The 17,831-nt window shown below is 46.7% G+C and overlaps 1 protein-coding gene across 5 annotated transcripts in view; it reads left to right on the top strand.

Annotated features, from left to right (window-relative positions):
• TTPAL (alpha tocopherol transfer protein like) overlaps nucleotides 1-17,831 on the top strand; it is a 37,387-nt gene continuing 19,556 nt past the window's right edge. The window contains exons 1-2 of one of the 5 annotated variants that reach the window (XM_080813264.1): nucleotides 1-105; nucleotides 413-572. The gene's annotated coding sequence lies outside the window, so the exon portion shown is untranslated. Of the gene's footprint in view, nucleotides 573-10,063; nucleotides 10,155-17,831 lie in introns of those variants that run through there. The other 4 variants (XM_080813266.1, XM_080813269.1, XM_080813268.1 and 1 more) reach the window with 4 other exon arrangements.

Raw genomic sequence — 17,831 nt, 5'->3', positions numbered from 1 at the left:
GCGAAGAGTGGCATAGTGTGCCTAGAGTTTGAAAAGTTGCCTCAGCTGCTGCATGCAAGTTTGGGAAGAGGAGAGACCAGAGAGAAGGCTGGAACAAGACCCCAGGTGAGAGAAGAAGAGACCTAAACAGATGGGAGATGGGCCAAAGAGAGCTGTTTTATCCATGATGTGGTGAGAGGATGGGGGGGGGTGGATTATACTGCTAACCTGTGAGTCTGGGTCTCCTGGACCTCATGATTTCTCTGATTCTTGGATTCTGTGCTCAACACTCCATAATTCTTCATCCCAAGATGCCTGTTGATATCACTATACATTGACAATCCCTGACCTCACACTGCCCTGCACCCCACCCCCTCTTTTTTGAGCCTGTTTTCCTTGTTTGCAAAGTGGGTCACCAACACCTTCCTTGCAGAGCAGCCAAGGGAGTGAGAGCTGGTGTGTGGTCCATCCTTGCATGAAGCAGGCATCTGGTCCATGGGAGGCATGTTTGCCCTAAGGGCTTGATATACAGGCTTTGCCTGGAAGGAAGTGGGTCTTGAGAGAAAAAGAGAGATCAGCATGGAAGAACAGAGGTAAGGAAGAGCCCTGTTGTTGTCTGCTCCCGGTGACCTGGGTTGCTCCAGCTTCTGGGCTTCTGGCTGGGCATCTGGCTCCCAGATTTGGTTGTTTGCTGGTATACCAGTTGACTGTAGGATTCCCCACATCTGTCACCTGCTGGCCCTCCCAGCTCCTCCTTCTGGTTCTAAACTCTCCCTGGGGCTGCAGATACCTGCAGGGGGTAGCCAAGCAGAATCTGGTCTTTCCTGGGCAGGTCTGAGCCAGGCCAAGCACCATGCAACCTGCTTCCAACCCAGCCCACCCTCGAGGACATCCTGCAGTATTCCCTTCTTAGGCAACTATTCCCTTGACTCAAGCAAAAGCAGGTCTTTGGAGACAGAAACCTCACTTGTCTCCCCAAAACAAGCACATGTGGTCTCTGGAACCACACCCAAGGCTAATGTGTGTTCCTGGGTTACAATGTGCTTCTTGCCAGTGCTTCAGCTTTCATTCAGTTTAATCCACACAACATCAGTTGAACAACACAACTCTGGGCAAACCCTACAGGGCTGGCAGGATCCTTGGAGACTCACTCCTTGCTTGGAGGAGGAAATGGGAAACCACAGAGCGTTTGGTAAAGGGTTGAGCTTAGAGCCCAGAGCCAGAACTCCTGGTCCGTCTCTTTGCACACAGTAGGGGTTCCACGAACACCCATGAAATTAAGTCGAATTAGGAGTTTATACATTTCCCAGCTACCATTTGCCTTGATTCTTTCTAGAAGGTGGTAAGAGACTGGAGAGAAAGGTGGCCTCTGGGGAGGTGAGTTGGGTAGCTGGGGTCATGGGTGGGAGGAAGACCTACTTTTCATTTTATGCCCTTTTGTACCATTTGAGTGTTTTATTTTTACCCAGTGCTCATAGATCAGAGTCAATCAATCAAACAAACAATCATAATTAAATAAACAATTAAGTGAGCCAGGCTCTTTTGTAACTCTGTGCCTTTGTACGTGCTGTTCCCTCTGGTGGAAATGCCCTTTCCCGGTCTACCCCACCTGGAAAACTGCACAAGTTACAGGATTGAGCTCAGATGCCCAGTGTCTGGGGCCTGCTGCCACCTCCCTGTGACGGTTATCTTCCATTCGCCCATCACCTCCGCATGCCCTCATCTGCCCTGCTCTGTGCCCTGGGAGGCACCCACGCCTCCTGACTCCTCACTGGATCTGGCAGAGGGAGGAGTCAGTGGTAGATTAAAGGGCAGGATGACAAAGAATGAGGTGTTGATATGACCCGTCACCACCCGATTTTGCCTTCATCTTCAAGGGGGCCACATTTCTCCAAGACCTACACTCTTGCCTTGGCCTCGCTTCTACAGTTCCAGCTCTCCCCGGGAGCACCAACACTGTTCCCGGTCTTGCCCCTTCAAGCTTTGGGGTGATGACAGCTCCCCGCTGTTTCTAGTCCCTGGGTGCTTCGTTATTCCTTAAAGTTTCCCTGAGCCTGCCCATATACTTCCTTCGTTAAATTTGCTTCAGTTAAGTCATTGGTTCCCTACTTGGAATAATTTTGCCCCTTAGGGGACAGCTGGCAATGTCTGGAGATATTTTTGGCTGTCATTGCTGGTGTGAGGGTGCTACTTTTTTTACCCCTAGCAGGGGTGGGGGACCAGGAATGCTGCTCTTTATCCTAGAGTGCACAAGACAGCTTCCCACAACCGAAAATTGGCCCCAAATATTAATGTTGCTGAGTTGAAAAACCCTGATTTACACCCCTGAGATGCCAACCGCTCCCTGCTGGGAGCCTGAGAGTTCCCAGCTGGGGATTCTGGACACCGGTGTCTCTCCCTGCACTGTGACCTACTCAACCTACCCTTAATGGCAGAGAGATGAAAAGACCCAGTCTTTGTCTTCAAGCCACCCCCTTTACAGTGGGGAGAGAACCAGGGGAGCTGGGTCCCTCACCAGACTCAAGTCCTTGAGGGCAAGGTCTCTGTGTCATTCACCACATAGCCCCAGGGGTAGGAGACATTTGCTGATTCAATCAAATAATCCTTCCACAATGTCTTAAAACAGGCTACAGCCGACAAGGGTCTAGACTCAGTGACTAAACAAGATCCAGGAAACCTGGGTGTTTTGTAACAGAAATTTCAGGGAAACCACAGTTAAGCAAATACATACAGAATGAATGAAGAATGAATGAATGATAGTCCTGGAGATATGGGTGGGAGGGTAAGACGGAAAGCAAGAAGGCAAGAAGGTGTCTCATCTCTTAAGTGGGTGTCGTAGTAGAACCCACCTCCTAGGATTACTGTCGGAATCAAATGAAGGGAAAGCACTTAGTATGTTACTCAGTGCCTGGTGAGCACAAAGAAACCATATCCATCAGCTGTCTGGAGGAAGTGATGGAGGAGAATCGTCAAGGTGGGGGCTGCCACAAAGAGGGGGCTCCTTTGCATCTCTGGGCATCTGTAAAATGGGCAAAATGTAAGCAAGATTAGTGCTTTGCAGAAACTATATCATAAGGGATGCTTAAAAGAGGCATTGATTCAAATACTATTTTTGAAACCAAATCTATAATTTAATAAATTTAATAAATAAATAATATTAATTAATTAATAATTTAATAAAAGTAAAAGGCTCAGTCTGTTAAACTACAGTGAGATATAACTGTCAGGCAGGTTTAAAGTGACCAATTCATCTTTTTTTTTGCTTGGGATCTTGCCTGTTTTAGCAGCAGAAGTCCTGTGTTCTGAAAATCCCCTCAGTCTTAGGCAGGCTGAGAGGGTGTGTCTCCCTAGCAGGTCAGATGATCAGTCTGCCCACGTGATTTTTAAAATAATAAGTAGCTAACATACATTGAATGTTTATTCTGTGTTAGTTGCTTTTCTCATGACCTTATAAGTATTATCTTATTTAATCTTTATAAGAACCCAGTAGGATAAATATTATTAGCATCCTCTTTGTACAGTGGCACAGAGAGGTTTTGTAATTGCCTGAGGATACACAGCTCCCAAGTAACAGAGTCATGATTTAATTCCAGGTTGTCTGGGTTCAGAGTACCCACATTTAACCATGACCTCTATGAAACATATGAACATATTTTATTTTTTAAAAGATTTTATTTATTTTTTTGACACAGAGAGAGTGAGCATGAAAGCGAGACAGAGAGCAAACATAAACACGGGGAGTGGCAGAGGGAGAAGAAGAAGCAGACTCCCCGCTAAGCAGAGAACCCGACATGGGGCTCCATCCCAGGATCCTGGGTTCACGACCTGAGCCAAAGGCAGATGGTTAACCAACTGAGCCACCCAGGTGCCCCCATATGAATATATTTTAAAAGAAACTTTGAGATGATAATGGTATTAGTAATAGTGATAATGATGATGATGGTGGTAGTAGAAATATCCTTTTAAAACATGGTTTCAAATAATCATAATGATAATGCATTTTTTTGAGCCCTCGATATTCATCCCAAAGATTAACCCAGTGCAGACAGCTTAGGATTCTAACTTAGGCTGCCGGAGCTACCTAGCATGAAGATCTCAGGGAAAAACGGCCGCCTCTGCTGAATTGTAGACTCAGATATTTACAAGTATTTCACAAGCAGGGTTTCTGGGGGGGCTGGCTGGCTCCTCGTTCTTCATCGGGGGCCCCTGACACGGTGGTGATGGTGTTCTCTTCGTGAGGATTACCAAGCTGTCCATGTAGGCTTTGTGCATTTTAAAAATGCATATTTTTAAAATTACGTAAAACTTTCGAAGCACACTTACGCACAGATTGTTACCATTTAGAAATTTGTCTCTGGGTGAAGCAGAAGTGCCTTCGGATGTGAAGGAAACCAAATACTGAAACAATTGGATTTTGGGGACTGGCTTCCCTACAGGAAGCGACGGATGGCTCTTTGATGAAAAGATGCAAATAGAGCGATTGTCAGGTGTGCCCTAATTGGAAGTGGAGGTGTTTAATAAAATAGTTTGTTTTTCTCGATGATGTCTTCATCTAAGAATATCTGTGTTTAGAAGCATGTCCGTTTTGTTCACCTTGTCTCACCTTGAGAACCCAAGTTCTCAGGTATCTGAAGTTATAAAAAAAAAAAAATTGTATACATTTTTATCTATCAGCCTTTCCTGGGGAAAGGGTTTCGTGGCTAGCATTTAAAATGTGAGAACCTTAAGGTTCTAAAATTCTGCCTCTGAGAAGCAGGCTCCACACAGTGGGATGGGTGTGGGGGTGATTCACCCGCAGGGATGGGTGGCAGGGGAGTGCCCGCCCTTGGGGGTGGAGGGAGGACCCAGGAGCCACCGCAGCCACCTCTCCAGGGGCGTGTCTCCACTTACAAAGGGCCTTTTCATCTTTAGTCATCTCTTCAGCAAACATCCAAGCACCCACTCTGTGCCAGCTTACAGGGTGTAATGTTCATCCAGTCATCACAAAGACGGAACTACCAGCAGTGGCGAGTCCCAGGAGCACAGGCCGGGACCCTCATTGGTCTCCACCCCGCCTCCCCAACCACCCAAACCCACCCCTTCTCACGGCCTTCCTGGGCCACCCTGGCCTGGTCTTCCCCATCCCCAGCTCTGCAGTCGCCACCTCGTTGGGCTCCTTGTTCCATTCAGATCCCTAAATCCATTCTCCATGCTGTTTTTATAAAATACAAATCAGAAGGCCTTACCCCTGCCCTACCCCTAACTCGAGAGTTATACCCATGACGCAGAGTGGTAGCCCACTTACCACAGGCCTCCAATCACCATGGCTTGCTCTCCTTTCTCCCTCTCTCCAGTCACGTGGGTCCTGCCTCAGGGCCTTTGCTCTGGCTCTTCCCTCTGCCTGGACTCCTCTTCTCCCATATCTTCAATCAGCTGCTGTTTCTCTGATTCAGATGTTGCCACAAATGTCACTGCCCCCCCTCCCCGGCAAGAAAATGGCAATATGGGCCTTTTTGGCTGGGTGATGAGTACTGCCTGAATTTTGTACCATGTGTCTATTCAAATAAATTGTTAGTTCAAACAAAAACGTCTCCTTGGAGAGGTCTTTCTGGAAAGCAACCTTCCCTGCTTACTTCCTCTTATGGGGCTATAATTTTCCCTTATGAAGTATATAATACAGTCTGTAATCGCCATGGGTTGTTTTGTTTTTAATCTCTTTTTTAGTTTATTGTCTATCTCCCCCTCATGAGGACACGGACTTTGCCTTGTCTTACCTACCTACCACCTACTACAGTCCTGACACATAGTAGGTGCTCAATAAGTATTTATTGACCCAGTAATGAAAAGAAGTGGTGGGGGGAGGGCAGGAAGGATGCCTGAGCTGATAATGGAGAGTTACCCTACAAAACAGGGGGTGGGAGGGTTGGGCATAGTTCCAAGCAGGAGGGAAGAGTTGGCAGTTTGAGGGCTCTGAGAAGATCAGGCTGACGGGACCAGGGACAAGAAAGCCAGGGTGTGAGGCAGGCAAGATTGCACCCATGTTACAGATGAGAAGTCTGAGGCTCAGAAAGGGCAAGAGACGCACCCAAGTTGCCCAGTAGGCAAGGATTTGAGTTTGGAATCCAGGTCCCAACTCAGGGTTATGTAGAAAGAACCTCACGGTTACCGCGCACCTATATGCACTAACTTATGAGATGAGTACTATTATTACATCCTTATTTGATGAAGAAACTGAAACACAAAGAGGTTGAGTGACTTGCCCTAGGTCACACAGCTTGGAAGTAGCCAAGCCTCAGGTCTTTCTCTGGCTCCCAAGGTTTCCCAGTTTCCACCTCCCAATTCCCCCACAGCCTCTGGTCTCACCCAGAATTCCAGCCGGGACACGGAGGGGCTGTGAGTTTGAACACTGACCCTCTCTGGAGTGTGGGGCAAGGCCAGAAGCTTCTCTGAAACCTTTCAGAACTTGGATTCCCCTAACTCCAGACAAAAAGAGAGCAAAACTAGCCCACTTGCAAGGCTGCTGTGAGAAAAAAAAAGCGATAAAAAATAATTATGGGACTCGTAAGTGATAAAAATAATTGTAGGGCTCCTGGCAAACAGCCTGGGCTATAGAGATACTGACTAACGACAGCAGGAATTTATGGCCCTGTGGGCCCAGTCTTTTAGAGGCTGGGGTGATAGGAGCTGGGGTCATGAGTGGGGTCACAGGCAGAAAACTCCCAGCAGCCCCTTCCTATCCTACCAGCCTGGACAGGGATTTCGGGGTTCCCAGATGGCCATGCCCTCCCAGCCCAGTGGGATTTATCACCCCTTTCATTGGGTCTTGTGTCTCTTGCCACTTCTAAGAACCTGTAAATTATTCATGATTTGGTTTATTCGTTAATTCGTTAATTCTCAGGGCCCCAGGGAAGGCAGGACGCAGATCTGGGTGGTGGAGAGATGGAGAGCAAGATCCAGGCACAATGATTCCCGCCCCCCTGCCCCCGGGAGCCAGCGGACCCTTACTGAGGACCTACCCTGTGCCAGGGGCCTTGTTTTCCTGGTGGACCCTCCACCCTGGGGTAGGAGGACGTGATAGCTGGAACCTGAGTCCCCAACTCCAAGGACTGTGGTCTTCCCACCACAAAAAAAGAGTGGGAGTGGCTTGTCCCTAGAAATGTTCACAGCTAATTCTGAAAGGCAGCAAACACCCTCCTTAAAACCCCTCGTATTGTTGTTTTTCTAAAAACAAAACCGACATATCCGCAAAGCTCAAAGAACACAGAGAGATTCAAAGTTCAAAACACTGAAATTTTACCACCCAGAGACAGACCACCCTCCCCAGAGGTAGCGCTGAAGTGCTGAAGCCAAAATGTCGCGAGCTAGCGGTCAGCTCTGCTCTGCCTCAGTTTCTCCAACCAGCAAAATTGTCCCATGGCAGCACCTGGCATCCAGGGGTGCGAGAAGGCCTGAGCTAACTACTTAGAGAGCACTCAGCACAGCACCGCCACTGTTCCGCTCATGCGCACTACACCTGCTTGAGGAAGACCCAACGAGATATTCTAGGCACCTTTCCTTGTCTGCAAGCTCGTTTAGGGAAGTAAGGTTTTGATTTAAGGGCGGAGCAGCTCCCACAGGTGGGACCCCCTTCCCACGATGGGTCCACACTTGCGCCCTCTAGAGGCTGTTTATCTTCCGCCTGTATCTGCACCAAGGGCTCTCTGCAGATCCCTAAGGCAATCTGGTGCAGAAGTGTTGAAACTAGGGCTCGCAGACAGTAAGTCACTTATCCGCGGTCCCAAAGCTGCGACTTGAGCCTCTAACATCTGGAGTCCAGAGGCAGAGCTCAAGACTGAGAAACAAGCCCAGAGAAATTCAAGAGGGTTTGGAGTCAGGTGGACGTGACTTTGGATTCCTGTTCTGCTGCTACTAGCTGTGTCACCTTGGGCCAGTGCCTCAACCTGCCTAAGCATCAGTTTTCTCATCTGCAAAATGGAACTGCTGATACCCATCACACAGCGTTGCCACAGAGATGGCTCCGGTCTGGCTAATAGCTGCTGGTTTTGGAACAGTAATGCGTGTGGGGTTCCATGTTAAGTGCTTTCCCGACAGTATTTCATTTAACTAATAAGCATATATTTCATAAGAGCAGGGACTTTGGTTGTTTTGTTCAGTGTACAACTTCAAGGTCTAAAACAGTGCCAGATGTAGAGCAGATGCTCAACAAAAATTGTTGAATGAATAAATGAGTCCAATTTCCTCGATATCAGTGAAAAAAGGTTCTGTTACTAGGTATGTGACTTCGAGCGAGTTTCTGTCTCTGAACTTCCATTTGCTCCTGGGTCTAATGGGTACAATGACACTGGCAACATTTATTGAGCACCAACTGTGTGCTGGACCCTATTCTAAATGGTTTATATCTCCCAACAGTAAGTCCCCATTAAACCTTACAAACCCTTTGAGGTACTATTATTAGCCCATATTAAGGTTGTCACGGGGAGGCACAGGGAGACTGTCACCAGGTCTCACGAGCAGTTAAGAGATGGAACTGGAATTCAAATCCACTAGGCCTCTGATTCACCTGCAGGGTACACCTGCTTAACACTACTCTCTAGGGCCTAAGACTAACCTTCCCTTCCCCATCAACAGTAGAAGTAGTAAATATATTGAGGTATACTTGTAGAGTGGGATACTAATTAGTCATGAAGAAAGAGTGAATTGCCAATAACTCTAACAACAGGAGTGAATCTCACAATTATGTTGAAAGGGGTCAGTTGTGAAAGACACTGGAGTTGCCAGAAAAAATACGAGATGTTCAGGTGAATTTGAACTTCAGATAAACAGTGAATTTTTTTTTAGCACAAATATTTCCCAGGTGAAATTCAAATTCAGATGGCATCCTGGCTTTTTATGTGCTAAAGCTGGAAACCTAAATATCACATATGTATGACTCCATTTATACGAAGTTCAAAAAGAAGCAAAAGGAATAAATGATGATAGAATTTAGGAGAGCAGTTGCAGGCAGTGGGGGTAGGGTGGAAAGGCGGCAAGAAAGGTCATATATCTTGACCTGGATGCGGGGTTACCTGTGTATACACACTTGTAACAATTCACCAAGCTGTACTGTTAATATTTGCCCATTTTAAAAGATTTGTGAATTGTGACTCCTTAAATGTTTAAAAATTTGAAGGAACAATACACTCTATAAAATCCTAAGTAAACAGTATTTGACGGGGTGCTCGAAAGGATAAAATGAGATAAAAGTTGTGGGTCCCTTAGCACATTTGAGGAGCTCATAGTAAGAACTCAATAAATGTAACCACAGCATTCATATTATTATTATCATCGTCACCCCCTTTTCGTGATTTTCTCTATCGCAGGTTGATAGGCGCGCCCTCCAGTGTCTACATTTTGTCATAACACCTCAGTTACCACCCTTTAACCAAGCTTGGAGTCTCGCTGCTTGAAAGTGCAGGGTTTTTCCTTTTCTTTTGCTCCAGGACACAGACGAAAGTGCCCAAATCCACATCGGACTAATGGGTCCCAAGTCCAACTCTAGCCCTGCCCACAGTAGCCCCCTGAAGTTCGTGAGAAGGCAGGCAGAAGGTGAGGCACAGGTCTCTGTGTTTCGCTGTCCCAGCACAATCGCGAACATCCTGTTCCCCGGAACTCACATGATCTATCTGAACGTAGCATCGGACAGACTACAAAATGCTTTCACATCAACAAGAATCCCAGCTAGCTTTCAGTGAGTGCTTCCTGCTGTGTCACACACCAGGCGAAGAGCTATGTGTCCGTCCCCCCGCCCCCCCCCACCACCTTTTAATCCTTAAAATGACCTGGGAGGTATATCTTGTTTGTAGCCTTTCTGCCATCCACCCCTCCCCAAGAGTATGCTTTGGGCATCCTTCCATGTCAATAAATATAGCTGGGGCGGTAAGTACTTGATTCAAAGGCTGAGAAACTTAAACAGTCAGCAGCCACTGCCCAGGTGAAGATCAGTAATAGTTAACATTTATTGAGTGCTTTATTACACACCAGGCCCTATGCTAATTGGTTAACTCGAACTATCTCTCATTTGATCCTGGAGGCAGTCTCGAGGTAGCTTCTATTATTATTCAGATGAGGAATCTGAAGCTTCCAAGAAGTAAAGGAGACATCCGAGGTCAGACAGACGGACAGCGGGTGTAAATGGCAGAGCTGGGATTCAAACCCAGGTGGGTCTGATACTGGTCCTGGGCTCTCCACTGGCACATTTGAAGGACAATATGGGGGAGACTGCAAGGGAAGTTCCCCAAGTGGAGCAAGGAGCCACTGACAAAAATCCCAAAGGCAGATAGAAGGGCATTGTGGACCCAAGGCCATGGGAGAGGCAATTTCTGAAAAGCCGTAGTTTACCACGGTGGGGATGGAAGTCTTCCTGGAAGTGGTGCCGTTTGGGCTGACTATATATCTCCAGCCAAGAAAGGGGGGCTTTTAATAATTCACCAGCTTCTGGGTGGTTTCACATCAGACTTACGTGGCTTCAAAGACTAATTGCGCCACTCTCCAGTTTAAAAACAAACAAACAAAAACCAGCATTATTGAGACATAATTGATGTACAATGAACAATTCCTACTTAAACTGCGTAATTTTATTTGTTTTGACATATGTGCATACCCATGAACCCATCACCACAATCAGGAGGATGAACGTCTCCCTCACCCCAGAAGTTTCCTGGTAGCCTGGTGTAAGCCATCTCCTCCTTATCACACCCCCTCCCATCCCCACGCCACCACGGTCGCGGTGGAATACTTTTCTCTTCACTGTAGATTATGTTAACATTTCTGGTACTTTATAGAAATGGAATCGTACAAGATGGACCCTTTTTGTTTGGCTTCGCCATTGGGCATAATTACTCTGAGATTTACCCAGGTGGTTGGACATATCAATAGTTTGTTCCTTTTTATCGCTCTTTTTACTTATTATATGTATATCGGTTCATTTATCACACTCCCCTGGGGATGGGCATTGTTTTCCCCAGGTGGGGATCATCATAAATACAGCTGCTAAGAACATTCTTGTGCACGTCTCAGAGTGGACAGACACTCTCGTTACCTGAGGGCAAGTGCCGAGGAGTGGCTCTGCTGAGTCATGTAAGGGTATGTTTAACTCTTTCAAAAGCCACTGCAAACCATTCTCCAAACTAGTTGTGCTATCTTGCATCCCCACCAGCAGTGTACAAAGAGTCCCAGTTGCCAGGGTGAGTCTTTTTCATGTTGGCCATTCCAGCTGGACGCACCAGCGTCTCTTCTCCTATGGCCCCCACCGGTGGTCCCTTAGCCCTTCTGGAGCCCAGTTTTCTCCTGTGTAGAGCGGAAGTGACCATAACAGCTTTGAAGGGTAGTGAAGACATAGGGAGCGAGCACACAGGCAACATACGGTATCAGAACGAGCAGATCGTCGGTGTTTCTAAGAGATGAGGGTTCATTCTAACCCGTGGTCCGGGGCCTTACCCCAGGACACACCTTCGAAGCAGAGGGTAACAGCTGCCTCCTTCAGTGTGGAGTCAGGGCTCCTAGCCCAGAGGAATAGGAGAGGCAGTGACTGTTAGAGGCACAGGGTAGTGGGGATGGTAGTAAGGGGAGTGGGGGGTGGGGTGGGGGGTGAATAGCCCATTCTTATAAAGCCTTGAGGGGATTGGTTGGGTTGTTTTTTTTTTTTTTTCCCTCTATTTTCCACATGGGAAAACTGAGGTGTGGAAAACAGCCATTGGCCACTGTCATTCAGCAGTTAAGGGATTGAGCTGGGATTCGAACCTAGGTCTGTCTGTCTGATTTGGGATCTGGGAGAATTGCTAATGGAGTAGCTGGCTCAGGGCTAGCAACATAGCCCAGTCGCAGAATGCCTCCCGAGGCTCAGGGTGGTCTTCAGTCGGGTTCCCTGGAAACAGAGCCTGAGGCAGGGATGAGGTACATGCAATTTATTGAGGTGGGCACCCATAAGGGAGGGAAGAAAGCAGGATGGGATGGAACCAAGCAGAGAATTGTTCTCAGGTAAAGTCTGGCAAGGGGGCTGGCCTTTTGTACCTCTTATGGGTCATTGGCTGTGAACAACCTGTGGGTGAGGAGGGTAACCTCTTGGGTGAGGTGACGACTGAGGTCACGGTGCTCAGGAGGAGACGGAATGAGACATCAGATGCCAACCACTGGAGCATCTGGGGGGCTGTGGGGGCGGTGCTGGCCCCATAAAGGAAGGAATCAAGAGATCCTCAGAGGCACCACACTGCCTGCCTGCCTCATGAAGCCAACTATAGGGCATTCGGGAACATCCACCTCCAGCCTTGTTTCGGAGAATCGTCCATCCTGCTGCAACCATCATGCGGAACAGACCGGACTCGTGACGTAATCTAAACACACCTTTATTTTTGTCTCCCAGTGTCCCTTTCAAAATTTATTCAGTGGAGAGACATTTTCTCTGCCAACTAGGTGAAAACTCATCCCAGTTACTTTTCTGCTCATTCTCCAGAAACAGACAATTGTATAATCACTTTAGGTCACACACACACACTGTTGATTTAGAAATTAGAATGTCCAGTAAAGCTACTGATCACAACTCCCAGCTTGATTTGGGTTTAAAGCTTCTCCCCTGGGCCAGCTTGGTCCTGCTTCAGGCTGGCGGAGGTGGTGTGGGAGGCTCCTCTCTTTCTCCTCCCCTTCCCCACCGGTGGGGCTAAGGGAGCTGGGTAGAGATGGAGAGGGGAGAAGAAGGGTTTCCCTTGACCTGCCACCATCTTGGATGGCTTTGAGCTCTCTAGGACACATTTTAAGCTGCCCCTTTCTGTCACGGGACACTGTTGTGGGCTCGTGGAGATGGCCAATGCCACAGGCCCTTCTACCTTGACCTTGATGGACCCACCTGTCTTCCTAGGGGTCTCTAGCAACTCCTTCCTCAGCACCAGGAATCTAGCATCCAACTCTAGCTTTCTGCTGCTACCACCCCTCTGCCCTTCCACAGGGTCCTGTGGGATATGACTGCACTGTCCCCAGTGACCAAGAAGTAAGCTTGGACCCCTTGTAGGTACTCTCTGCTCATGCTGGTCCGTGGGAAACACTGCAGCCACCTTTGCCTTGGAGCATGTGGGCGTGTGAGCTGACCTCAGCACACCCGCATGCTCTAGCTCCTTCACCAGCACAGCTGGACAGCCCATTTCTCCCAACCTCCAGGCATCCCTGCCCACATTAAGCTCTTCAAATTCTGCCCCCCTGCCGAGAGCCCCCATCATTCCATTCCACTTTTCCAAGAAGATGGCCACCGAAGGACCGTTGTCTTCTCTCCTTACCATAGGAGAACTGTGGGTGAATGTAGGGGTAATAATACATATCGGGGTTTTAAGTGGTCATGGCCAAGTTTTAGCACTTGTGGGCTTTGGACTATGTTTTTGAAAAGTTATCGCTGGCTGACACAGCTGAGCTTTAGAGCAACACTGTACAAGCCCCGTCTGCCTCCCCGAGCCTCCGTTTTCTCATAGCTTCATGAGGGTGACAATACCTACATGGTGGGGTCATTGTGAGGGCTGAGTGACATATATAGGTTGTTGCCAGATCTGACTCTCTAGGATCCCATAATCAAAGACCTGAAACCCCATCTCTGTGTGACCACTGATGACAAGTCATTTTCCTCTCCTGGTCTCAGTTTTCTTACCTGTCCAATGGTACTGGTAAGAGCCCCCACCTGATAGCATTTCCACAAGGTTGGCGACATGAATATATATGAGGCGTGTAGCACAGCGCCTCGCAGTGGTAAGGACTCAGTACTGCTGGATGTTACTCATACAGTGGAGGGTGGTCTGGGTGGGTTTTTATGCTGGTAGTGGTGGGGCTGGGGGTGTGGAGTCTCTGCCCCTCTTGGTCTCCTACTATTCCAGGCCCTGTTTTGGAAATGCTTCAACCCAGCTGGGCTCTAGGGCCCCTGGGAACAGAGAGGACAGCCTGTACCTTCAAACAGTCATGCTGACTCAGATTTAAAAATCAATGTGTGACCAGAACAACACAGCTGGGCTCTCACCTCTTGTGGGAAGTTCGCACAGCCAGCCCCACTCACATCTTTATCTCTAGCTCAGAGAAGTGACAGCCCAATTCTGGGCCCTGACTCCAAGGCTTGTGAGCGAAAAGTCTGGCACAGAGAGTAACAGAAGCCTCTGGTTCCTTGAGGCAAGCCAGGCCCATGGGTCACAAGCTTCGCATGATCCCCTGGTTGGGGTCAGGCATGTCTGGCGCTTGCCAAGCCCTTGACTTCTCCCAGCCCTCGTCTGGACACTTCTCAAGCCAAGTCAGGCTCTGGACGGCTGGTTGGGCAACCCGTGACCTCAGACTGGGTCAGATCCACCAGATGAGCATCTGTTTAAGAGTATGGAACATTTTGTTCTTTAGAATCCCAAGGGCCAAAGAGTGTGAACCTTCCCCATCCACAATTACCATACCCCACCCCCAACCGCCATTCATTTTGGGCAAATTCCTTTGCCTCCCTGAGTCTGGTTTTCCCATCCATCAAATGCAAACTAGCCAGCACCTTCACCCACCAGGGCTGTTCTGAGATTCAGGTAGTGAGTCCCAGGAGATGGCACACACATCGGCAGGCACTCGGTAGGAGGACATTATGCCTGCAAACACTCACTGGACACCAAATGAAAACCAGTGAGTTATATGTTGTGCGTGTGAGTAGGGACTATAGAGGCGTACTGCTTGGGTTCAAAACCAGGCTGCTTTACCACCTTCTGTGTGACCACAGGTGACCTCTCTCATTCTCAGTTTTCTTCTCTGTAAAATGGGAATAATAATAATAGAATCGTGAGGATGCCTAGATTAGATGTACTGGGAACGGTGCCCGGCACATAACAGTCACTTAATGAGTACTACCTGTTTTTGATTAATCCCACAAGTTAGTAATGTTAGCAATGGTGCTAAAATCACACAGGCAAGGCTATTCGATAGGATTAACGGGAAAAGGGAAACGTATTTATTGAGTACCTACTATGTGCCAGAAGCCAGATGTTCAAACATGTGTACATACACACACACATATACTGTGAAGTAGGTAGTTCTGTTTTCATCTTTTAAAAACTTTATATTATGGGGGTGCCTGGGTGGCTCAGTCATTAAGTGTCTCCCTTCGGCTCAGGTCATGATCCGAGGGTCCTGGGATCGAGCCCCACAACGGGCTCCCTGCTCTGCTGGGAGTCTGCTTCTCCCTCTCCCACTCCCCCTGCTTGTGTTCCCTCTCTTGCTGTCTCTCTCTCTCTCTCTGTCAAATTTAAAAATATATATTTTTTTCTTTTTTTTTTAAGGATTATATTTATTTGATAGAGAGATCACAAATAGGCAGAGCGGCAAGCAGAGAGAGAGGAGGAAGCAGGCTCCCTACTGAGCAGAGAGCCCGATGTGGGGCTCGATCCCAGGACTCTGGGATCATGACCTGAGCCGAAGGCAGAGGCTCAACCCACTGAGCCAACCAGGCGCCCCTAAAAAAAAATATTTAAAAAAACTTTATATTATAAAATAAATGACAGATGTGGAAAATCATACAAATTAAATTTGTAGGGTAGTGATTACTTGAGGGGCAAACATCCCAGTAACCACCACCCAGGTCAAGAAACAAAACTTTGCCAGTGACCCCTGGAGCCCCTCCATGTACCTCATCTCAATCATAGCCCCTCCCCCCAAAAGTAATTCCTAGCCTGACTTCTATAGTAATTATTTCCTTGCTAATCATTTGAGTGTGTATCCCTAGACATTATAGTTCCATTTTGCCCATTAAAAAAAAAAAAAAACTTAATCTGTGTTTTAACTCATAGATTCCCCCCGTATCTCTTTCTTTTCCTTGTAGTCTATCTGTTATGCTGTTGGACCCATAGCCTTTCTCAAAGTCTGGATTTTTGTCTACTACATCTTCACAGTCCAATTCAACATGGCCCTTGCCCTCTGCATTTCCTGTGTATTAGCAGCTGAGTCAGTCAGTTTCCATCCCTTTGGCATAATTATAGGTGCTTCTGTCTTCTTTAATCAAGAAGCACATACATGGCTAGAGTTTGCTGTTCTTTGATATTAGCTGCTATTGTGGTCGATGGCTACGTACACTAATTCATGGCAGGGTGCAAAACCGCAATATTGTATCATTTTGTTTTCCTGTATCATTTGTAATAATTTTATAAAAAGATGTTTTTCTTCATCTATTACTTGCTCGCCCAAGTAGTACAGTTCATATAAGAAAAGTGGAACAAATACTTGATTTTTCTGTTTTATTTACATAATTTTAAAGAATGTAATTTGTTTCTATACCATCTTCAGAAAGTGATCAGTTAGTGATTTTTGCCGAAGATCACCATGAGCTTATTGAAATTTTTGATGCATTTAACTCGATTGCAATTACAATCTTCACTGCAGCTGAAGTTGTACCAACATTAGGCTGGTTTCCAAGTCCACCTGATAGCCTCGGTGGCTTCCTTGTTAACTGGTATGACAAGATATCCCAGGCTCATCTTTTATATTGCCTGCCACAACTCTAGAATCAGCAATTTCTCCAAAGGGTCCCTCTATTTTCTTAAGTAGAAAAAGGCATCCTAAGGCTATAAGATGAGTGTTATGTATGCTCACTGCTACTAGATTAGCCATTATTTCTAGACCTTTTTAGTAACAGAATTATGTATTTTATACAAATATAGACATAGATTTTATATATTTATTAATATAGATTATAGAGTATGTATATGTAAACCTCCCACATATATATCAGGAGATGCAAAATTTGAAAGGTTCAGGGTGCCTGGGTGGCTCAGTGGGTTAAAGCCTCTGCCTTCAGCTCAGGTCCTGATCTCAGGGTTCTGGGATCGAGCCCCGCATCGGGCTCTCTGCTCAGCAGGAAGCCTGCCTCCCTTCCTCTCTCTCTGCCTGCCTCTCTGCCTACTTGTGATCTCTGTCTGTCAAATAAATAAATAAAATCTTTTTTTAAAAAAGTATCGCTGTTGAAGATTCTGATGAGAATATCATTTTATTTCTTTTTTGCCTGCATGCCCGGGGCACCTAAAGAATTTTTTCTTTCTCTTTAAAAACCAGTAATTTTATAAACGTGTGCCTTGGTATTGGTTGTTCTGGGTCGATGATGTATTCCTTGCTTTGTTTTTGGTTTTTGCTGTTTCTTTGTCATATTTGTCCCTTCAGCGACTCCTCTTATTCCTAAGTTAGATTTTCATTTCCAAACTCCAGTATTTGTCCTTTTCCCTCAAATTCTCTTATGTCCTCATTTTACTTTAATTTTTTAAAATGGTCCCCCTTTCACTTTCTGTGTAGCTCAACTATCTGTTGATTATATTTTTTCATTTGCTCTTATATTTCGTTTAGTTCACTTTTCATCTTAAAAATAATTTTTCCTTTATCTCTGGTTCTTTCATGAGTTGGCACCTGGTTTCTGAATTTCTGTAGTTCTGATTTATGTTGTTCTCTTTTTTCTTACATCATTTTGTTCATGTTATTATCTTGCTTTACTCTCTCTCTCTTTTTTTTTTTTAAATAAATGTCTTTCCGGTTGGCTTTCCTTGTCTGTAGGGCCGTTATTCTGCTCCTCCTTTTTTCTCCCACTCTCTGTCTCTCTCTCCTCTTCCTCCTCTTCCTCCTCCTCCTCCTTCTTTAAGCCACCTTGTTTTCCCAGGATTTGACTTCAGTACTTTCCCATTGCTCATTTTTTAAAAAAGATTTTATTTATTTATTTGACAGAGAGAGACACAGTGAGAAAGGGAACCCAAGCAGAGGGAGTGGGAGAGGGAGAAGCAGGCTTCCAGTGGAGTAGGGAGCCCCATGCGGGGCTCGATCCCACCACCCTGGGATCGGGACCTGAGCTGAAGGCAGACGCCTAACGACTG

The sequence above is a fragment of the Martes martes genome, assembly GCF_963455335.1.
Source record: "Martes martes genome assembly, chromosome: 9".
NCBI classification, from domain to species: Eukaryota; Metazoa; Chordata; class Mammalia; order Carnivora; family Mustelidae; genus Martes; species Martes martes.
Note: the sequence above shows the minus strand (reverse complement) of the source record. Positions and strands in the feature narration are given on the sequence as shown.